Source organism: Carica papaya, chromosome 5 (assembly GCF_054855325.1).
Source record: "Carica papaya isolate Zhongbai chromosome 5, ASM5485532v1, whole genome shotgun sequence".
NCBI classification, from domain to species: domain Eukaryota; kingdom Viridiplantae; phylum Streptophyta; class Magnoliopsida; order Brassicales; family Caricaceae; genus Carica; species Carica papaya.
In genome coordinates this window covers 29,172,321-29,190,155 of record NC_142313.1, presented here as the reverse complement: position 1 = coordinate 29,190,155, position 17,835 = coordinate 29,172,321, and the positions used below count along the sequence as shown (strand labels likewise).

The 17,835-nt window shown below is 46.4% G+C and overlaps 4 non-coding genes and 30 pseudogenes across 4 annotated transcripts; all 34 read right to left on the bottom strand.

The window, feature by feature from the left end:
• Positions 1 to 129: 129 nt before the first annotated feature.
• Positions 130 to 248, bottom strand: LOC148260380 (5S ribosomal RNA; annotated as a pseudogene).
• Positions 249 to 452: 204 nt separating this feature from the next.
• On the bottom strand, positions 453 to 571 carry LOC148260379 (5S ribosomal RNA). Its single transcript, XR_015820600.1, has one exon. It is a non-coding gene; the product is annotated as a 5S ribosomal RNA (ribosomal RNA).
• A 529-nt stretch (positions 572 to 1,100) lies between these two features.
• On the bottom strand, positions 1,101 to 1,219 carry LOC148260378 (5S ribosomal RNA; annotated as a pseudogene).
• A 1,243-nt stretch (positions 1,220 to 2,462) lies between these two features.
• Positions 2,463 to 2,581, bottom strand: LOC148260377 (5S ribosomal RNA). The gene has a single exon (XR_015820039.1). It is a non-coding gene; the product is annotated as a 5S ribosomal RNA (ribosomal RNA).
• A 203-nt stretch (positions 2,582 to 2,784) lies between these two features.
• Positions 2,785 to 2,903, bottom strand: LOC148260376 (5S ribosomal RNA; annotated as a pseudogene).
• A 547-nt stretch (positions 2,904 to 3,450) lies between these two features.
• Positions 3,451 to 3,568, bottom strand: LOC148260375 (5S ribosomal RNA; annotated as a pseudogene).
• Positions 3,569 to 4,116: 548 nt separating this feature from the next.
• LOC148260374 (5S ribosomal RNA) lies at positions 4,117 to 4,234 on the bottom strand (annotated as a pseudogene).
• A 564-nt stretch (positions 4,235 to 4,798) lies between these two features.
• Positions 4,799 to 4,917, bottom strand: LOC148260373 (5S ribosomal RNA; annotated as a pseudogene).
• Positions 4,918 to 5,126: 209 nt separating this feature from the next.
• LOC148260372 (5S ribosomal RNA) lies at positions 5,127 to 5,245 on the bottom strand (annotated as a pseudogene).
• Positions 5,246 to 5,449: 204 nt separating this feature from the next.
• Positions 5,450 to 5,567, bottom strand: LOC148260371 (5S ribosomal RNA; annotated as a pseudogene).
• A 206-nt stretch (positions 5,568 to 5,773) lies between these two features.
• On the bottom strand, positions 5,774 to 5,892 carry LOC148260370 (5S ribosomal RNA; annotated as a pseudogene).
• An 884-nt stretch (positions 5,893 to 6,776) lies between these two features.
• On the bottom strand, positions 6,777 to 6,895 carry LOC148260369 (5S ribosomal RNA; annotated as a pseudogene).
• Positions 6,896 to 7,455: 560 nt separating this feature from the next.
• On the bottom strand, positions 7,456 to 7,574 carry LOC148260368 (5S ribosomal RNA; annotated as a pseudogene).
• Positions 7,575 to 7,736: 162 nt separating this feature from the next.
• Positions 7,737 to 7,855, bottom strand: LOC148260367 (5S ribosomal RNA; annotated as a pseudogene).
• A 209-nt stretch (positions 7,856 to 8,064) lies between these two features.
• LOC148260366 (5S ribosomal RNA) lies at positions 8,065 to 8,183 on the bottom strand (annotated as a pseudogene).
• A 204-nt stretch (positions 8,184 to 8,387) lies between these two features.
• Positions 8,388 to 8,505, bottom strand: LOC148260365 (5S ribosomal RNA; annotated as a pseudogene).
• Positions 8,506 to 8,741: 236 nt separating this feature from the next.
• Positions 8,742 to 8,860, bottom strand: LOC148260364 (5S ribosomal RNA; annotated as a pseudogene).
• Positions 8,861 to 9,066: 206 nt separating this feature from the next.
• LOC148260363 (5S ribosomal RNA) lies at positions 9,067 to 9,185 on the bottom strand (annotated as a pseudogene).
• Positions 9,186 to 9,390: 205 nt separating this feature from the next.
• Positions 9,391 to 9,509, bottom strand: LOC148260362 (5S ribosomal RNA; annotated as a pseudogene).
• Positions 9,510 to 10,068: 559 nt separating this feature from the next.
• On the bottom strand, positions 10,069 to 10,187 carry LOC148260361 (5S ribosomal RNA; annotated as a pseudogene).
• Positions 10,188 to 10,748: 561 nt separating this feature from the next.
• LOC148260360 (5S ribosomal RNA) lies at positions 10,749 to 10,867 on the bottom strand (annotated as a pseudogene).
• Positions 10,868 to 11,076: 209 nt separating this feature from the next.
• On the bottom strand, positions 11,077 to 11,195 carry LOC148260359 (5S ribosomal RNA; annotated as a pseudogene).
• An 880-nt stretch (positions 11,196 to 12,075) lies between these two features.
• Positions 12,076 to 12,194, bottom strand: LOC148260358 (5S ribosomal RNA; annotated as a pseudogene).
• A 209-nt stretch (positions 12,195 to 12,403) lies between these two features.
• On the bottom strand, positions 12,404 to 12,522 carry LOC148260357 (5S ribosomal RNA; annotated as a pseudogene).
• Positions 12,523 to 12,727: 205 nt separating this feature from the next.
• Positions 12,728 to 12,845, bottom strand: LOC148260356 (5S ribosomal RNA; annotated as a pseudogene).
• Positions 12,846 to 13,405: 560 nt separating this feature from the next.
• LOC148260355 (5S ribosomal RNA) lies at positions 13,406 to 13,524 on the bottom strand. The gene has a single exon (XR_015820590.1). It is a non-coding gene; the product is annotated as a 5S ribosomal RNA (ribosomal RNA).
• Positions 13,525 to 13,729: 205 nt separating this feature from the next.
• On the bottom strand, positions 13,730 to 13,848 carry LOC148260354 (5S ribosomal RNA; annotated as a pseudogene).
• Positions 13,849 to 14,407: 559 nt separating this feature from the next.
• Positions 14,408 to 14,526, bottom strand: LOC148260353 (5S ribosomal RNA; annotated as a pseudogene).
• Positions 14,527 to 14,731: 205 nt separating this feature from the next.
• Positions 14,732 to 14,850, bottom strand: LOC148260352 (5S ribosomal RNA; annotated as a pseudogene).
• Positions 14,851 to 15,053: 203 nt separating this feature from the next.
• Positions 15,054 to 15,172, bottom strand: LOC148260351 (5S ribosomal RNA). Its single transcript, XR_015820271.1, has one exon. It is a non-coding gene; the product is annotated as a 5S ribosomal RNA (ribosomal RNA).
• A 560-nt stretch (positions 15,173 to 15,732) lies between these two features.
• LOC148260350 (5S ribosomal RNA) lies at positions 15,733 to 15,851 on the bottom strand (annotated as a pseudogene).
• A 111-nt stretch (positions 15,852 to 15,962) lies between these two features.
• Positions 15,963 to 16,080, bottom strand: LOC148260349 (5S ribosomal RNA; annotated as a pseudogene).
• Positions 16,081 to 16,641: 561 nt separating this feature from the next.
• LOC148260348 (5S ribosomal RNA) lies at positions 16,642 to 16,760 on the bottom strand (annotated as a pseudogene).
• Positions 16,761 to 17,323: 563 nt separating this feature from the next.
• On the bottom strand, positions 17,324 to 17,442 carry LOC148260347 (5S ribosomal RNA; annotated as a pseudogene).
• Between the last annotated feature and the right edge of the window lie 393 nt (positions 17,443 to 17,835).

The window sequence follows — 17,835 nt, the reverse complement described above, 5'->3', positions numbered from 1 at the left end:
TGCACCTCTCGTTCTCGTTCAAATATCAAGTAAAATGCCACGGCGCCGTGACTCACATTTGCGAATAAATCTGCGGACCATAATTAAAGTCGCGCGTAACGTCGAACGACACATCTGAAAAAAAGAAAATGGGTGCAACACGAGAACTTCCCAGGAGGTAACCCATCATTGTACTACTTTCGCCAAAGCACACTTAACTGCGGAGTTCTGATGGGATCCGGTGCATTTGTGCTGGTGTGACCGCACCTGTTTAATTTCGTGCTGAAAATACATACACTCCTTCTTCCCTCCCCCCCTCCCATCATATGTTTCCTTGTGCGTTCACATTGCGCCTCTCCTTCTCGTTTTAATATCGATTAAAATGCCCCTAATTCTGGACTCACATTTGCGTATAAACTAGTGGACCATAGTTCCAGTCGCGCGTAACGTCGAACGACCCGTCTGAAAAAAAATTAGTGCGACACGAGGACTTCCCATGAGGTCACCCATCCGAGTACTACTCACGCCCAAGCACACTTAACTGCAGAGTTCTGATGGGATCCAGTGCATTAGTGCTGGTATGATCGCACCCGTTTAATTCCGCGCTGCAAATACATAAACTCCTTCTCCTTTCTTTCCCCTCTCGTCATTTGTTTCCTTGTGCGTGCGCACTGCACCTCCCGTGCTCGTTCTAATTTTAAGTAAAATACTATGGTGCCGTGACTCACATTTGCGTATAAACCTGAGGACCATAATTCAAGTTGCGCGTATCGTCGAAAGAATCATCTGCAAAAAAATGGGTGAAATATAAGGACTTCACAGGAGGTAACCCATGCTATTACTACTCTCGCCCAAGCACCCTTACCTACGGAGTTCTGATAGAATCCGTTGCATTAGTGCTGGTATGATCGCACCTGTTTCATTTTGCGCTGCAAATACATACACTTTTTCTCCTTCCCTCCCCCTCCCATCAATTGTTTCCTTGTGCGTTCACACTGCACCTCTCCTTTTCGTACTAATATCGTTTAAAATGCCCCTGCTTCTTGACTCACATTTGCGTATAAACCAGCGGACCCTAGTTCCAGACGCGCGTAACGTCGAACGACCCGTCTGAAAAACAATTGGTGTGACACGAGGACTTCCCAAGAGGTCACCCATCCGAGTACTAATCTCGCCCAAGCACACTTAACTGCGGAGTTCTGATTGGATCCGGTGCATTAGTGCTGGTATGATCGCAATTGTTTAATTTTGTACTGCAAATACATAAACTCATTCCGCTTTCTTTCCCCTCCCGTCATTTGTTTCCTTGTGCGTGCGCACTGCACCTCCCGTTCTCGTTCTAATATCAAGTAAAATGGTACGGCGCCGTGACTCACATTTGCGAATAAACCTGAGGAGCATAATACAAGTCGCGCGTAATGTCTAAAGAATCATCTGAAAAAAAAATGGGTGCAACACGAGGACTTCACAAGAAAATGGGTCAAATATAAGGACCTCGCAGGAGGTAACCCATGCTAGTACTACTCTCGCCCAAGCACCCTTACATACGGAGTTCTGATAGAATCCGTTGCATTACTGCTGGTATGATCGCACCTGTTTCATTTCGTGCTGCAAATACATACACTCCTTCTCCTTTCTTCCCCCTCCCGTCATTTGTTTCCTTGTGCGTGCGCACTGCACCTCTCGTTCTCGTTCAAATATCAAGTAAAATGCCACGGCGCCGTGACTCACATTTGCGAATAAATCTGCGGACCATAATTAAAGTTGGGCGTAACGTCGAACGGCACATCTAAAAAAAAGAAAATGGGTGCAACACGAGAACTTCCCAGGAGGTAACCCATCATTGTACTACTTTCGCTAAAGCACACTTAACTGCAGAGTTCTGATGGGATCCGATGCATTTGTGCTGGTGTGACCGTACCTGTTTCATTTCGTGCTGCAAATACATACACTCCTTCTCTTTTCTTCCTCCTCCCGTCATTTGTTTCCTTGTGCGTGCGCACTGCACCTCCCGCACTCCTTCTAATATCAAGTAAAATGCCACGGCGCCGTGACTCACATTTGCGAATAAACCTGCGGACCATAAATCAAGTCGCCCGTAACGTCGAAAGAATCATCTGCAAAAAGATGGGTGCAACACGAGGATCTCCCAAGAAAATGGGTGAAATATAAGGACTTCGCAGGAGGTCACCCATCCGAGTACTTTTCTCGCCCAAGCACCCTTAACTGCGGAGTTCTGATAGAATCCGTTGCATTAGTGCTGGTATGATCCCTCATGTTTCATTCTGCACTGCAAATACATACATTCTTTCTCATTCCATCCCCCCTCCCGTTATTTGTTTTCTTGTGCGTGCACTCTGCATCTCTCTTTCTCGTTCTAATATCAAGTAATATGCCCCGGCACCGTGACTCACCTTTACAAATGAACCAGCGGTTTATAATTCCATTCGCGGGTAGCGTCTAACAACCCATCCGAAAAAAAATAGGTGCAACACGAGGGCTTCCCAGGTGGCCACCCATCCGAGTACTACCCTCGCCCAAGCACACTTAACTGCGGAGTTCTGATGGGATCCGGAGCTTTAGTGCTGGTATGATCGCACCTGTTTAATTTTTCGCTGTAAATACAAACACTCCTCCTTTCTTCCCCCTCCCGTCATTTGTTTCATTGTGCGTTCACACTTCACCTCTCATTCTTGTTCTAATAGCGATTAAAATGCCCCTGCTTCTTGACTCATATTTGCGTATAAACCAGCGGACCCTAGTTCCAGACGCGCGTAAAGTCGAACGACCCGTCTGAAAAAAAAATTGGTGCGACACGAGGACTTCCCAGGAGGTCAGCCATCCGAGTACTAATCTCGCCCAAGCACACATAACTGCGGAGTTCTGATGGGATCCGGTGCATTAGTGCTGGTATGATCGCACCTGTTTAATTTCGCGCTGCAAATACATAAACTCATTCGCCTTTCTTCCCCCTCCCGTCATTTGTTTCCTTGTGCGTGCGCACTGCACCTCCCGTTCTCATTCTAATATCAAGTAAAATGCCACGGCGTCGTGACTCACATTTGCGAATAAACATGAGGACCATAATTCAAGTCGCGCGTAACGTCGAAATAATCATTTGCAAAAAAATGGGTGCAACACAAGGACTTCACAAGAAAATGGGTGAAATATAAGGACTTCGCAGGAGGTAACCCATGCTAGTACTACTCTCGCCCAAGCACCCTTTCCTATGGAGTTCTGATAGAATCTGTTGCATTAGTGCTGGTATGATCGCACCTGTTTCATTTCGTGCTGAGAATACATACACTCCTTCTTCTTCCCTCCCCCTCCCATCAATTGTTTCCTTGTGCGTTCACACTGCACCTCTCCTTCTCGTTCTAATATCGATTAAAATACCCCTGCTTCTTGACTCACATTTGCGTATAAACCAGCGGACTCTAGTTCCAGTCGAACGACCCATCTGAAAAAAAATTGTTGCGATACGAGGACTTCCCAAGAGGTCACCCATCCGAGTACTACTCTCGCCCAAGCACACTTAACTGCAGAGTTCTGATGGGATCCAGTGCATTAGTGCTGGTATGATGCCACTTGTTTAGTTTTGCGCTTTAAATACATACACTCCTTCTCTTTTGTTCCTCATCCCGTCATTTGTTTCCTTGTGCGTGCGCACTACACCTCCCGTACTCGTTCTAATATCAAGTAAAATGCCACGGCGCCGTGACTCACATTTGCGAATAAACCTGCGAACCATAAATCAAGTCGCGCGTAACGTCGAAAGAATCATCTGCAAAAAGATGGGTGCAACACGAGGACCTCCCAAGAAAATGGGTGAAATATAAGGACTTCGCAGGAGGTAACCCATGCTAGTACTACTCTCGCCCAAGCACCCTTTCCTACGGAGTTCTGATAGAATCTGTTGCATTAGTGCTGGTATGATCGCACCTGTTTCATTTCGTGCTGAGAATACATACACTCCTTCTTCTTCCCTCCCCCTCCCATCAATTGTTTCCTTGTGCGTTCACACTGCACCTCTCCTTCTCGTTCTAATATCGATTAAAATACCCCTGCTTCTTGACTCACATTTGCGTATAAACCAGCGGACTCTAGTTCCAGTCGAACGACCCATCTGAAAAAAAATTGTTGCGATACGAGGACTTCCCAAGAGGTCACCCATCCGAGTACTACTCTCGCCCATGCACACTTAACTGCAGAGTTCTGATGGGATCCAGTGCATTAGTGCTGGTATGATGCCACTTGTTTAGTTTTGCGCTTCAAATACATACACTCCTTCTCTTTTGTTCCTCATCCCGTCATTTGTTTCCTTATGCGTGCGCACTACACCTCCCGTACTCGTTCTAATATCAAGTAAAATGCCACGGCGCCGTGACTCACATTTGCGAATAAACCTGCGGACCATAAATCAAGTTGCGCGTATCGTCGAAAGAATCATCTGCAAAAAAATGGGTGCAACACGAGGACTTCCTAAGAAAATGGGTGAAATATAAAGACTTCGCAGGAGGTCACCCATCCTAGTGCTACTCTCGCCCAAACACCCTTAACTTGCGGAGTTCTGATAGAATCCGTTGCATTGGTGCTGGTATGATTGCTCATGTTTCATTCTGCGCTGCAAATACTTACACTTTTTCTCCCTCCACCCCCCCTCCCATCATTTGTTTCATTGTGCGTGCACTCTGCATCTCTCCTTCTCGTTCTAATATCGATTAAAATGCCCCTGCTTCTTGACTCACATTTGCATATAAACCAGTGGCCCCTAGTTCCAGTCGCGCGTAACGTCGAACGACCCGTCTGAAAAAAAAAATTAGTGCGACGCGAGGACTTCCCAGGAGGTCACCCATCCGAGTACTACTCTCGCCCAAGCACACTTAACTGCGGAGTTCTGATGGAATACGGTGCATTAGTGCTGGTTTGATCGCACCGGCTTAATTTTGCGCTGCAAATACATAAACTACTTCTCCGTTCTTCCCCATCCCATCATTTGTTTCGTTGTGCGTGCGCACTGCACCTCTCGTTCTCGTTCAAATATCAAGTAAAATGCCACATCGCCGTGACTCACATTTGTGAATAAATCTGTGGACCATAATTAAAGTCGCGCGTAACGTCAAACGGCACATCTGAAAAAAAGAAAATGGGTGCAACTCGAGAACTTCCCAGGAGGTAACCCATCATTGTACTACTTTCGTCAAAACACACTTAACTGCGGAGTTCTCATGGGATCCGGTGCATTTGTGCTGGTGTGACCGCACCTGTTTAATTTCGTTCTGAAAATACATACACTCCTTCTTCCCTCCCCCCCTTCCATCATTTGTTTCCTTGTGCGTTCACACTGCACCTCTCCTTCTCGTTCTAATATCGATTAAAATGCCCCTGATTCTTGACTCACATTTGCGTATAAATCAGCGGACCATAGTTCCAGTCGCGCGTAACGTCGAACGACCCATCTGAAAAAAAATTGTTGCGATACGAGGACTTCCCAAGAGGTCACCCATCCGAGTACTACTCTCGCCCAAGCACGCTTAACTGCAGAGTTCTGATGGGATCCAGTGCATTAGTGCTGGTATGATGCCACTTGTTTAATTTTGCGCTTCAAATACGTACACTCCTTCTCTTTCCTTCCTCCTCCCGTCATTTGTTTCCTTGTGCGTGCGCACTGCACCTCCCGTACTCGTTCTAATATCAAGTAAAATGCCACGGCGCCGTGACTCACATTTGCGAATAAACCTGCGGACCATAAATCAAGTCGCGCATAAAGTCGAAAGAATCATCTGCAAAAAGATGGGTGCAACACGAGAACTTCCTAGGAGGTAACCCATCATTGTACTACTTTTGCCAAAGCACACTTAACTGCGGAGTTCTGATGGGATCCGGTGCATTTGTGCTGGTGTGACCGCACCTGTTTAATTTCGTGCCGAAAATACATACACTCCTTCTTCCCTCCCCCCCTCCCATCATTTGTTTCGTTGTGCGTTCACACTGCACCTCTCCTTCTCGTTCTAATATCGATTAAAATGCCCCTGATTCTTGACTCACATTTGCGTATAAACCAGCTGACCATAGTTCCAGTCGCGTGTAATGTCGAACGACCCATCTAAAAAAAAATTGTTGCGATACAAGGACTTCCCAAGAGGTCACCCATCCGAGTACTATTCTTTCCCAAGCACACTAAACAGCAGAGTTCTGATGGGATCCAGTGCATTAGTGCTGGTATGATGCCACTTGTTTACTTTTGCGCTTCAAATGCCTACACTCCTTTTCTTTTCTTCCTCATCCCGTCATTTGTTTCCTTGTGCGTGCGCACTGCACCTCCCGTACTCGTTCTAATATCAAGTAAAATGCCACGGCGCCGTGACTCACATTTGCGAATAAACCTGCGGACCATAAATCAAGTCGCGCATAACGTTGAAAGAATCATCTGCAAAAAGACGGGTGCAACACGAGGACCTCCCAAGAAAATGGGTGAAATATAAGGACTTCGCAGGAGGTCACCCATCCGAGTACATTTTTCGCCCAAGCACCCTTAACTGCAGAGTTCTGATAGAATCCGTTGCATTAGTGCTGGTATGATCCCTCATGTTTCATTCTGCACTGCAAATACATATACTCTTTCTCCTTCTATCCCCCCTCCCGTCATTTGTTTCCTTGTGCGTGTACTCTGCATCTCTCTTTCTCGTTCTAATATCAAGTAATATACCCCGGCACCGTGACTCACCTTTGCAAATGAACCGGCGGTTTATAATTCCATTCGCGCGTAACGTCGAACAACCCATCCGAAAAAAAAATAGGTGCACCACGAGGGCTTCCCAGGTGGTGACCCATCCGAGTACTACTCTCGCCCAAACACACTTAACTGCGGCGTTCTGATGGGATCTGAAGCTTTAGTGCTGGTATGATCGCACCCGTTTAATTCCGCGCTGCAAATACATAAACTCCTTCTCCTTTCTTCCTCCTCCCTTCATTTGTTTCCTTGTGCGTGCGCACTGCACCTCCTGTGCTCGTTCTAATATCAAGTAAAATGCTGCGGTGCCGTGACTCACATTTGCGAATAAACCCGAGGACCATAATTCAAGTCGCGCGTAACGTCGAAAGAATCATCTGCAAAAAAATGGGTGCAACACGAGAATTTTCTATGAAAATAGGTGAAATATAAGGACTTCGCAGGAGGTCACCCATCCGAGTACTTTTCTCGCCCAAGCACCCTTAACTGTGGAGTTCTGATAGAATCCGTTGCATTAGTGCTGGTATGATCCCTTATGTTTCATTATGCACTGCAAATACATACACTCTTTCTCCTTTCATCCCCCCTCTTGTCATTTGTTTCCTTGTGTGTGCACTCTGCATCTCTCTTTCTCGTTCTAATATCAAGTAATATACCCCGGCACTATGACTCACCTTTGTAAATGAACCAGCGGTTTATAATTCCATTCGCGCGTAACGTCGAACAACCCATCCAAAGAAAAATAGGTGCAACACGAGGGCTTCCCAAGTGGTCACCCATCCGAGTACTACCCTCCCCTAAGCACACTTAACTGCCGAGTTCTGATGGGATCCGGAGCATTAGTGCTGGTATGATCGCACCTGTTTAATTTCGCGCTGCAAATACATACACTCTTTCCCCTTTCTTCCTCATCTCGTTCTAATATCGATTAAAATGCCCCTGCTTCTTGACTCACATTTGCGTATAAACCAGTGGATCCTAGTTCCAGACGCGAGTAACGTCGAACGACCCGTCTGAAAAAAAATTTGTGCGACACTAGGACTTCCCAAGAGGTCACCCATCTGAGTACTAATCTCGCCCATGCACACTTAACTGCAGAGTTCTGATGGGATCCGGTGCATTAATGCTGGTATGATCACACCTGTTTAATTTTGCGCTGCAAATACATAAACTCATTCCCCTTTCTTCCCCCTCCCGTCATTTGTTTTCTTGTGCGTGCGCACTGCACCTCTCGTTCTCGTTCAAATATCAAGTAAAATGCCACGGCGCCTTGACTCACATTTGCGAAAAAACCTTAGGACCATAATTAAAGTCGCGCGTAACGTCGAACAGCACATCTGAAAAAAAGAAAATGGGTGGAACACGAGAACTTCCCAGGGGGTAACCCATCATTGTACTACTTTCGCCAAAGCACACTTAACTGCGGAGTTCTGATGGGATTCGGTGCATTTGTGCTGGTGTGACCGCACCTGTTTAATTTCGTGCTGAAAATACATACACTCCTTCTTCCCTCCCCCCCTTCCATCATTTGTTTCCTTGTGCGTTCACACTGCACCTCTCCTTCTCGTTCTAATATCGATTAAAATGCCCCTGATTCTTGACTCACATTTGCGTATAAATCAGCGGACCATAGTTCCAGTCGCGCGTAACGTCGAACGACCCATCTGAAAAAAAATTGTTGCGATACGAGGACTTCCCAAGAGGTCACCCATCCGAGTACTACTCTCGCCCAAGCACGCTTAACTGCAGAGTTCTGATGGGATCCAGTGCATTAGTGCTGGTATGATGCCACTTGTTTAATTTTGCGCTTCAAATACATACACTCATTCTCTTTTCTTCCTCCTCCCGTCATTTGTTTCCTTGTGCGTGCGCACTGCACCTCCCGTACTCGTTCTAATATCGAGTAAAATGCCACGGCGCCGTGACTCACATTTGCGAATAAACCTGCGGACCATAAATCAAGTCGCGCATAAAGTCGAAAGAATCATCTGCAAAATGATGGGTGCAACACGAGGACCTCCCAAGAAAATGGGTGAAATAAAAGGACTTCGCAGGAGGTCACCCATCCGAGTACTTTTCTCGCCCAAGCACCCTTAACTGCGGAGTTCTGATAGAATCCGTTGCATTAGTGCTGGTATGATCCCTCACGTTTCATTCCACACTGCAAATACATACACTCTTTCTCCTTCCATCCCCCCTCCCGTCATTTCTTTCCTTATTCGTGCGCACTGCACCTCTCGTTCTCGTTCAAATATCAAGTAAAATGCCACGGCGCCGTGACTCACCTTTGCAAATGAACCAGCGGTTTATAATTCCATTTGCGCGTAACGTCGAACAACCCATCCGAAAAAAAATAGGTGCAACACAAGGGCTTCCCAAGTGGTCACCCATCCGAGTACTACCCTCCCCTAAGCACACTTAACTGCGGAGTTCTGATGGGATCCGGAGCATTAGTGCTGGTATGATCGCACCTGTTTAATTTCGCGCTGCAAATACATACACTCCTTCTCCTTTATTCCCCATCCCGTCAATTGTTTCCTTGTGCGTTCACACTGCACCTCTCATTCTCGTTCTAATATCGATTAAAATGCCCGTGCTTTTTGACTCACATTTGCGTATAAACCAGCGTACCCAAGTTCCAGACGAGCGTAACGTCGAACGACCAGTCTGAAAAAAAATTTGTGCAACACGAGGACTTCCCAGGAGGTCACCCATCCAAGTATTAATCTCGCCCAAGCACACTTCACTGCGGAGTTCTGATGGGATCCGGTGCATTAGTGCTGGTATGATCACACCTGTTTAATTTCGCGCTGCAAATACATAAACTCATTCCCCTTTCTTCCCCCTCTCGTCATTTGTTTCCTTGTGCGTGCGCACTGCACCTCCCGTTCACGTTCTAATATCAAGTAAAAAGCTACAGCGCTGTGACTCACATTTGCGAATAAACCCGAGGACCATAATTCAAGTCGCACGTAACGTCGAAAGAATTATCTGCAAAAAAATGGGTGCAACACGAGGACTTCACAAGAAAATGGGTGAAATATAAGGACTTCGCAGGAGGTAACCCATGCTAGTACTACTCTCGCCCAAGCACCCTTACCTACGGAGTTCTGATAGAATCCATTGCATTAGTGCTGGTATGATCGCACCTGTTTCATTTCGTGCTGAAAATACATACACTCCTTCTCCTTCCCTCCCCCTCCCACCAATTGTTTCCTTGTGCGTTCACACTGCACCTCTCCTTCTCGTTCTAATATCGATTAAAATGCCCCTGATTCTTGACTCACATTTGCGTATAAACAAGCGGACCCCAGTTCCAGTCCCGCGTAACGTCGAACGACCCGTCTGAAAAAAAATTGGTGCGACATGAAGACTTCCCATGAGGTCACCCATTTGAGTACTACTCTCGCCCATGCACACTTAACTGCGGAGTTCTGATGGGATCCGGTGCATTAGTGATGGTATGATCGCAACCGTTTAATTCTACGCTGCAAATACATAAACTCCTTCTCCTTTCTTCCCCATCCCGTCATTTGTTTCCTTGTGCGTGCGCACTGCACCTCCCGTGCTCGTTCTAATATCAAGTAAAAATCTACGGTGCCGTGACTCACATTTGCGAATAAACCTGAGGACCATAATTCAAGTCGCACGTATCGTCGAAAGAATGATCTGCAAAAAAATGTGTGCAACACGAGGACTTCCAAAGAAAATGGGTGAAATATAAGGACTTCGTAGGAGGTCACCCATCCGAGTACTTTTCTCGCCCAAGCACCCTTAACTGCGGAGTTCTGATAGAATCCATTGCATTTGTGCTGGTATGATTGCTCATGTTTCATTCTGCGTTGCAAATACATACACTTTTTCTCCCTCCATCCCCCCTCCCGACATTTGTTTCCTTGTGCGTGCACTCTGCATCTCTCCTTCTCGTTCTAATATCCATTAAATGGCCCCTACTTCTTGACTCACATTTGCGTATAAACCAGTGGACCCTAGTTCCAGTCGCGCGTAACGTCGAACGACCTGTCTGAAAAAAAAATTAGTGCGACGCGAGGACTTCCCAGGAGGTCACCCATCCGAGTACTACTCTCGCCCAAGCACACTTAACTGCGGAGTTCTGATGGAATACGGTGCATTAGTGCTGGTTTGATCGCAACGGCTTAATTTTGCGCTGCAAATAGATAAACTACTTCTCCGTTCTTCCCCATCCCATCATTTGTTTCCTTGTGCGTTCACACAGCACCTCTCGTTCTCGTTCAAATATCAAGTAAAATGCCACGGCGCTGTGACTCACATTTGCGAATAAATCTGCGGACCATAATTAAAGTCGCGCGTAACGTCGAACGACACATCTGAAAAAAAGAAAATGGGTGCGACACGAGAACTTCCCAGGAGGTAACCCATCATTGTACTACTTTCGCCAAAGCACACTTAACTGCGGAGTTCTGATGGGTTCCGGTGCATTTGTGCTGGTGTGACCGCACCTGTTTAATTTCGTGCTGAAAATACATGCACTCCTTCTTCCCTCCCCCCCTCCCATCATTTGTTTCCTTGTGCGTTCACACTGCACCTCTCCTTATCGTTCTAAAATCGATTAAAATGCCCCTGATTCTTGACTAACATTTGCGTATAAACGAGCGGACCATAGTTCCAATCACGCGTAACGTCGAACGACCCATCTGAAAAAAAATTGTTGCGATACGAGGACTTCCCAAGAGGTCACCCATCCGAGTACTACTCTCGCCCAAGCACATTTAACTGCAGGGTTCTGATGGGATCCAGTGCATTATCGCTGGTATGATGCCACTTGTTTAATTTTGCGCTTCAAATAGATACACTCCTCGTTTCTTCCTCATCCCGTCATTTGTTTCCTTGTGCGTGCGCACTGCACCTCCCGTACTTGTTCTAATATCAAGTAAAATGCCACGGCGCCGTGACTCACATTTGCGAATAAACCTGCGGACCATAAATCAAGTCGCGCGTAACGTCGAAAGAATCATCTACAAAAAGATGGGTGCAACACGAGTACCTCCCAAGAAAATGGGCGAAATATAAGGACTTCGCAGGAGGTCACCCATCCGAGTACTTTTCTCGCCCAAGCACCCTTAACAGCGGAGTTCTGATAGAATCCGTTGTATTAGTGCTGGTATGATCCCTCATGTTTCATTCTGCACTGCAAATACATACACTATTTCTCCTCCCATCCCCCCTCCCGTCATTTGTTTCCTTGTGCGTGCACTCTTCATCTCGCTTTCTCGTTCTAATATCAAGTAATATGCCCCGGCACCGTGACTCATCTTTGCAAATGAACCAGCGGTTTATAATTCCCTTCGCGCGTAACGTCGAACAATCCATCCGAAAAAAAATAGGTACAACACGAGGGCTTCCCAGGTGGTCACCCATCCGAGTACTACTCTCGCCCAAGCACACTTAACTGCGGAGTTCTGATGGAATACGGTGCATTAGTGCTGGTTTGATCGCAACGGCTTAATTTTGCGCTGCAAATAGATAAACTACTTCTCCGTTCTTCCCCATCCCATCATTTGTTTCCTTGTGCGTGCGCACTGCACCTCTCGTTCTCGTTCAAATATCAAGTAAAATACCACATCGCCGTGACTCACATTTGCGAATAAATCTGCGGACCATAATTAAAGTCGCGCGTAACGTCAAACGGCACATCTGAAAAAAAGAAAATGGGTGCAACTCGAGAACTTCCCAGGAGGTAACCCATCATTGTACTACTTTCGTCAAAACACACTTAACTGCGGAGTTCTGATGGGATCCGGTGCATTTGTGCTGGTGTGACCGCACCTGTTTAATTTCGTTCTGAAAATACATACACTCCTTCTTCCCTCCCCCCCTTCCATCATTTGTTTCCTTATGCGTTCACACTGCACCTCTCCTTCTCGTTCTAATATCGATTAAAATGCCCCTGATTCTTGACTCACATTTGCGTATAAATCAGCGGACCATAGTTCCAGTCGCGCGTAACGTCGAACGACCCATCTGAAAAAAAAATTGTTGCGATACGAGGACTTCCCAAGAGGTCACCCATCCGAGTACTACTCTCGCCCAAGCACGCTTAACTGCAGAGTTCTGATGGGATCCAGTGCATTAGTGCTGGTATGATGCCACTTGTTTAATCTTGCGCTTCAAATACATACACTCCTTCTCTTTTCTTCCTCCTCCCGTCATTTGTTTCCTTGTGCGTGTGCACTGCACCTCCCGTACTCGTTCTAATATCAAGTAAAATGCCACGGCGCCGTGACTCACATTTGCGAATAAACCTGCGGACCATAAATCAAGTCGCGCATAAAGTCGAAAGAATCATCTGCAAAAAGATGGGTGCAACACGAGGACCTCCCAAGAAAATGGGTGAAATATAAGGACTTCGCAGGAGGTCACCCATCCGAGTACTTTTCTCGCCCAAGCACCCTTAACTGCGGAGGTCTGATAGAATCCGTTGCATTAGTGCTGGTATGATCCCTCATGTTTCATTCTGCACTGCAAATACATACACTCTTTCTCCTCCCATCCCCCATCCCGTCATTTGTTTCCTTGTGTGTGCACTCTGCATTTCTCTTTCTCATTCTAATATCAAGTAATATGCCCCGGCACCGTGACTCATCTTTGTAAATGAACCAGCGGTTTATAATTCTATTCACGCGTAACGTCTAACAACCCATCCGAGAAAAATAGGTGCAACACGAGGGCTTCCCAAGTGGTCACCCATCCGAGTACTATGCTCGCCCCAACACACTTAACTGCGGAGTTCTGATGGGATCCGGAGCTTTAGTGCTGGTATGATCGCACCTGTTCACTTTCGCGCTGCAAATACATACACTCCTTCTCCTTTCTTCCCCCTCCTGTCATTTGTTTCCTTGTGCGTTCACACTTCACCTCTCATTCTCGTCCTAATATCGATTAAAATGCCCCTGCTTCTTGACTCCCATTTGCGTATAAACCAGCGGACCCTAGTTCCAGAGGTGTGTAACGTTGAACGACCCGTCTGAAAAAAAATTGGTGCGACACGAGGACTTCCCAGGGGGTCACCCATCCGATTACTAATTTCGCCCAAGCACACTTCACTGCGGAGTTCTGATGGGATCCAGAGCATTAGTGCTGGAATGATCGCACCTGTTTAATTTCGCGCTGCAAATACATAAACTCATTCCCCTTTCTTCCCCCTCCCGTCATTTGTTTCCTTGTACGTGCGCACTGCACCTCCCATTCTCGTTCTAATATCAAGTAAAATGCTACAGCGCCGTGACTCATATTTGCGAATAAATCTGAGGACCATAATTCAAGTCGCGCGTTACGTCGAAAGAATCATCTGCAAAAAAATGGGTGCAACACAAGGACTTCCCAGGAGGTAACCCATGCTTGTACTACTCTCGCTTAAGCACCCTTACCTACTGAGTTCTGATAGAATCCGTTGACTTAGTGCTGGTATGATCGCACCTGTTTCATTTCGCGCTGCAAATACATAAACTCCTTCTCCTTTCTTCCCCCTCCCGTAATTTGTTTCCTTGTGCGTGCGTACTGAACCTCCCGTTTTCGTTTTAATATCAAGTAAAATGGTACAGCGCCATGACTCACATTTGCGTATAAACCTGAGGACCATAATTCAAGTCGCGCGTAACGTCGAAATAATCATCTGCAAAAAAATAGGTGCAACACGAGGACTTCACAAGAAAATGGATGAAATATAAGGACTTCCCAGGAGGTAACCCATGCTAGTACTACTCTTGCCCAAGCACCCTTACCTACGGAGTTCTAATAGAATCCGTTGTATTAGTGCTGGTATGATCGCACCTGTTTCATTTCGCGCTGCAAATACATAAACTCCTCCTTTCTTCCCCCTCCCGTGTTTTTTTCCTTGTGCGTGCGCACTGCACCTCTCGTTCTCGTTCAAATATAAAGTAAAATGCCACGGTGCCGTGACTCACATTTGCGAATAAATCTGCGGACCATAATTAAAGTCGCTCGTAACGTCGAACGGCACATCTGAAAAAAAGAAAATGGGTGCAGCACGAGAACTTCCCAGGAGGTAACCCATCATTGTACTACTTTTGCCAAAGTACACTTAACTGCGGAGTTCTGATGGGATCCGGTGCATTTGTGCTGGTGTGACCGCACTTGTTTAATTTCATGCTGAAAATACATACACTCCTTCTTCCCTCCCCCCTCCCATCATTTGTTTCCTTGTGCGTTCACAATGCACCTCTCATTCTCGTTCTAATATCGATTAAAATGCCCCTAATTCTTGACTTATATTTGTGTATAAACCAGCGGACCATAGTTCCAGTCGTGCGTAACATCGAACGACCTGTCTGAAAAAAAATTGGTGCGACACGAGGACTTCCCATGAGGTCACCCATCCGAGTACTACTCTCGCCCAAGCACACTTAACTGCAGAGTTCTGATGGGATCCAGTGCATTAGTGCTGGTATGATCGCACCCGTTTAATTCTGCGCTGCAAGTAAATAAACTCCTTCTCCTTTCTTTCCCCTCCCGTCATTTGTTTCCTTGTGCGTGCGCAATGCACCTCCTGTGCTCGTTCTAATATCAAGTAAAATACTACGATGCCGTGACTCACATTTGCGAATAAATCTGAGGACCATAATTCAAGTTGCGCGTATTGTTGAAAGAATCATCTGCAAAAAAATGGGTGCAACACGAGTACTTCCTAAGAAAATGGGTGAAATATAAGGACTTCGCAGGAGGTCACCCATCCGAGTACTTTTCTCGCCCAAGCACCCTTAACTGCGGAGTTCTAATAGAATCCGTTGCATTAGTGCTGGTATGATCCCTCATGTTTCATTCTGCGCTGCAAATACATACACTCTTTCTCCTCCCATCCCCCCTCCCGTCATTTGTTTCCTTGTGCGTGCACTCTGCATCTATCTTTCTCGTTCTAATATCAAGTAATATGCCCCGACACCGTGACTCACCTTTGCAAATGAACCAGCGGTTTATAATTCCATTCGCGCGTAACGTCGAACAACCCATCCGAAAAAACATAGGTGCAACACGAGGGCTTCCTAGGTTTTCATCCATCTGAGTACTACTCTGGCCCAAGCACACTTAACTGCGGAGTTCTGATGGGATCCGGGGCTTTAGTGCTGGTATGATCGCACCTCTTTAATTTCGCACTGCAAATACATACACTCCTCCTTTCTTCCCCCTCCCGTCATTTGTTTCCTTGTGCGTTCACACTTCACCTCTCATTCTCGACCCGTCTGAAAAAAAATTTGTGCGACACAAGGACTTCCCAGGAGGTCACCCATCCGAGTACTACTCTCGCCCAAGCACAATTAACTGCTGAGTTCTGATGGGATCCGGTGCATAGTGCTGGTATGATCGCACCCGTTTAATTCCGCGCTGCAAATACATAAATTCCTTCTCCTTTCTTCCCCCTCCCGTCATTTGTTTCCTTGTGCATGCGCACTGCACCTCCCGTTCTCGTTCTAATATCAAGTAAAATGCTACGGTGCCATGACTCGCATTTGCGAATAAACCTGAGGACCATAATTCAAGTCGCGCGTATCGTCGAATGAATCATCTGCAAAAAAATGGGTGCAACACGAGGACTTCTTAAGAAAATGGGTGAAATATAAGGACTTCGCAGGAGGTCACCCATCCTAGTGCTACTCTCGCCCAAGCACCCTTAACTTGCGGAGTTCTGAAAGAATCCGTTGCATTGGTGCTGGTATGATTGCTCATGTTTCATTCTGCGCTGCAAATACATACACTTTTTCTCCCTGCATCCCCCCTCCCGTCATTTGTTTCCTTGTACGTGCACTCTGCATCTCTCCTTCTCGTTCTAATATCGATTAAAATGCCCCTGCTTCTTGACTCACATTTGTGTATAAACCAGCGGACCCTAATTCCAATCGCGCGTAAAGTCGAACGACCCGTCTGAAAAAAAATTGGTGCGACACGAGGACTTCCCAGGAGGTCACCCATCCGAGTACTACTCTCACACAAGCACACTTAACTGCGAAGTTCTGATGGAATCCGATGCATTAATGCTGGTATGATCGCACCCGTTTAATTTTGCGCTGCAAATATGTAAACTCCTTCTCCTTTCTTCCCCCTCTCATCATTTATTTCCTTGTGCGTGCGCACTGCACCTCCCGTGCTCGTTCTAATATCAAGTTAAATGCTATGGTGCCGTGACTCACATTTGCGAATAAACCTTAGGACCATAATTCAAGTCGCGCGTATCGTCGAAAGAATCATCTGCAAAAAAATGGGTGCAACACGAGGACTTCCTGAGAACATGGGTGAAATATAAGGACTTCGCAGGAGGTCACCCATCCTAGTTCTACTCTCGCCCAAGCACCCTTAACTTGCGGAGTTCTGATAGAATCCGTTGTATTGGTGCTGGTATGATTGCTCATATTTCATTCTGCGCTGCAAATACATACACTTTTTCTCCCTCCATCCCTCCTCCCGTCATTTGTTTCCTTGTACGTGCAGTCTGCATCTCTCCTTCTCGTTCTAATATCGATTAAAATGCTCCTGCTTCTTGACTCACATTTGCGTATAAACCAGTGGACCCTAGTTCCAGTCGCGCGTAACGTCGAACGACCCGTCTGAAAAAAAAAATTAGTGCGACACGAGGACTTCCCAAGAGGTCACCCATCCGAGTACTACTCTCGTCCAAGCACACTTAACTGCGGAGTTCTAATGGGATCCGGTGCATTAGTACTGGTATGATCACACCTGTTTAATTTCGCGCTGCAAATACATAAACTCCTTCTCCATTCTTCCCCCTCCCGTCATTTGTTTCCTTGCGTGTGCGCACTGCACCTCTCGTTATCGTTCAAATATCATGTAAAATGCCACGGTGCCTTGACTCACATTTGCGAATAAATCTGCGGACCATAATTAAAGTGGCGCGTAACGTCGAACGACACATCTGAAAAAAAGAAAATGTGTGCAACATGAGGACTTCACAAGAAAATGGGTGAAATATAAGGACTTCGCAGGAGGTAACCCATGCTAGAACTACTCTCGCCCAAGCACCCTTACCTACGGAGTTCTGATAGAATCCGTTGCATTAGTGCTGGTATGATCGCACCTGTTTCATTTCGTGCTGAAAATACATACACTCCTTC